General features: G+C 35.9%; 1 protein-coding gene across 2 annotated transcripts in view; it reads right to left on the bottom strand.

Annotated features, from left to right (window-relative positions):
• Nucleotides 1–3,257, bottom strand: part of LOC117121313 (histamine N-methyltransferase A-like) — a 24,262-nt gene that overhangs the window by 20,620 nt on the left and 385 nt on the right. The gene's annotated exons all lie outside the window — the stretch shown is intronic.

The following is a 3,257-nucleotide window of genomic DNA, read 5'->3' as shown; positions in this document are numbered from 1 at the left end:
TATATACGAATATACGAGTTGACCTGCTTCCATTAAATCTGACTGAATTACAGACGATCGGGCCCACGATCGGGCCCCAATTTGGAAAGTGGGCCTGATCCAGGGGCGGATCCAGAGATTTTCTGACGGGGGTGGGGCACTATATGAAGTTCACGCAACCACGCCCACCTCAGCCCCACCATAGTTGGTGAAAATAAGTTGTAGGGCCTAAATAATCGAGCTCTCCTTTCGCCCATTGCTGTATCGCAACTGAAGTCATGGGTGCACTCCCTTTTTGCTCTTTCCTCTCTTTAACTCTAATTGTGTCACCCTCTTTTTTATTTTTCGGCTTGACTGACGGCGCGGGGAGGGGGCCCTCATCCGCGCCTGTGATCATCCTGAAAATGGGCCCGATAGCCTCGGAAATGGGCCCGATCGTCTGTAGGCAAAATTGACTGTTGGGCCCGATCGTCTGTTGGGAAAATCGAAAATATCCAAAACCATTTTGCTTGCTTGAGTCAAATTTCGGCCGCGCCCCGTCGAATGTCAAAATGTATGGAGCGTTTGTTGCACAATGAGATCGCGTTCACTAATTAATATTGTGTTTTTTTTTCCGCTTTGTTTTTTGCTGCTTGCTTCCGATGTTGGTTGAATAAAATATGAACGGACATACATGGTCTGAAATAAAATTAAATGTACTTGTATTTATTAATATACATTTTCATCTATTTTATGAAACATGAGTAAATAATAGGCCTATGCGTTTTGTGTCACTTTTATTTACTTATTTTATTTACTTTGCAATTAGGTTATTGATAATCAAGTTTATTTGATGGACCACATAGAAAATTAATTCTGTTCTATTTGCAGGTGAAGGAAACAGACGCAATGCTCATGCTATTTATGTGGTTTTGTTTTTACAGCTAATTACAGGAGCGGATCCAGGATTTTCCATGACCTTTGCACAGCAGTTGGGAAGGTCCCTTGAATCAGCCACTGCATCGGGCAATCCTCTTACGCTCAGGTGCTAGGGTTTTAAAACAAATACCGTATATACTAGCGTATAAGACGAGTCTAAAAATAGCAAATTACGATCGAAAAACAGGGGGTCGTCTTATATGCACGACATTCAAATTTTAGATTTTTTAAATCATGTTCGTCTTATGTGCGGATCGTCCGTAATACTCGAACTTACTACTGTAATGAAGCAACTAAATGTTGTATGAATGAACACAAATTAAGTCTAAGAGTGCCATTTCCGGCCGTCCAGATGTCCCATAAAATCATAAATTTTCATGGATTGGGGCTCAGATAGACATACCTTCCATCTGTGAAAGTCCTTCTCTGAGACCCTTTACCTATGTTATGAATCTTTTCAGCTCTACGTTTGAATAAAAGGAAGGATCATTTACTTTTCATAGGGATACTTTATTTTTCATCACCTAGTGTTCTCTATGGTGTAATTAAGCACTCTATAATCGATTAAATTAGTCCTCTATGTTAAAAGACATAATAATGGAACTGGGCAGCAAAGCTGCCCCGGCGCCCACGGCCGATCCCGGCGGCTTTGCCGCGATGTAATAATTCGTTTTAAAAATAAGCTATGAGCCGATTTTTACGCAAATTTGCATTAAAAGTGAAGTTGAGAACTTGAAAATTTTATATGTAGGCCTGCAAAATGTATTCCCCACAAAAAAAAATACATTTGAAGGGGAAAGTCAGTATTATTTGTTGTGCTTGTTAAATTTGTTTTGAATTATGGCGGCGTTTGTTTTACAACTGGGCTTGAAAATTGTATGTTTTTTTTTACTGATACCACCGAATAAAAATTCAAGCTATTCAAGATTTAAAATTTCATTTATTGTCCAAATTAGAAATACTCTGAGGCGGCAAAGAATTCATTGCTTAAATAAAACCATGTAATCCCAAAGTGTAAATAATAAATACTGAACATAGTTGCCCAAATTACGTGGTAAAACACACTGACAATGGGTTGTACAGTAATCAGTAACAAACGGTACCGGTAACAAATAATACAACACAAGTTAGTAAAACATCGAATAAATGTCAATCATTTTCAAAGTTAGGAGCCTTGCAAACCACGAAAAAGTGGCAGAGAACTGGTTGAGCGTGGAAATGAGCCATGCCTGGGATTTTTTTACTTGCAGTTGTAGTCTTGACTGCAGCTTTTCAGCACCTGATAAGAAAAACGCAATTCCTTATTGAAAAGGGGATCGGGTCTAATAATAATAATAATAATAATAATAATTATTATTATTATTATTATTATTATTATTATTATTATTATTATTATTATTATTATTATTATTATATTCAGTTTTAGTCGTCAATTTTACCAGTAAAATTAACTGGCCAACCAGTAAAAATTTTGTGTGGTAGAACAAACAAGTACTTATTTATTATACTTATTAACATCAGTCCAGTCCAGGCCAGGCTATGATTATGTTAATTATTGTTTTTCAAGCCATTGAACTCCACTTAAGTGTGGTAATGCTTCATGCTTCACTCTACCAGCGCTTTAGCTGTCTCTATATGGACAAATTTACCAGTAACAATTTTTCAATCGGGAGCACTACGTTTGTTTCTTGGAAGAAATGTGAAATAAAAGTTAATTATTTTATACGTAAATTAGTGTCATATGTAATGTCCGTAGAAAACTGTTTGTCAACATTTCGATCTAAAAATACGAGTAGGCCTACGATGTGAAAACATATCGGAATTTATGTGATTTTCATTTGATCAACAGAATAAAATTACAGTTAAATTTTAGAAACATGAATAACTGAGAACAGGATTGTACTTTAGCCATTGTGTTGCAAAAAAAGTGTGTAGAGAATACTGTGAGTTTGTATAAATGCCTGTGATTTCCAATATTTTTATTTTTATTTATTTATTCACCAAAACAACAGCGGACACAAATCCGCCACTTACAGTATGGTTAACAAAGGACGAGACGACGAAAACAGAAACACAACAAAATTAATTTTAACTAATCACGCCTAAAACGCTACGACGGAAAAAGTGCAGATTGGAGTTAAATAAATCTAAAGACGGATAGTCCTGAACTAACTTGTTATACGAGGAACTTACTCTACTAATAAACCCGTTTTTTAAAATATTGACTCTACTTAAAGGAACGTAGAGAACATCATTATTTCTTAAAATACGGACAGGAACACAAAGGGCAAAATTAGAAACTAATTCACAATCAAATATAGAAGTCAAACATTTAAAAAGAAATATAAGGTCATTAAAAT

The sequence above is a fragment of the Anneissia japonica genome, unplaced genomic scaffold, assembly GCF_011630105.1.
Source record: "Anneissia japonica isolate Jap-2015-1 unplaced genomic scaffold, ASM1163010v1 scaffold131_len961581_cov171, whole genome shotgun sequence".
Taxonomy (NCBI): domain Eukaryota; kingdom Metazoa; phylum Echinodermata; class Crinoidea; order Comatulida; family Comatulidae; genus Anneissia; species Anneissia japonica.
This window is presented reverse-complemented; position numbering and strand designations above follow the sequence as displayed.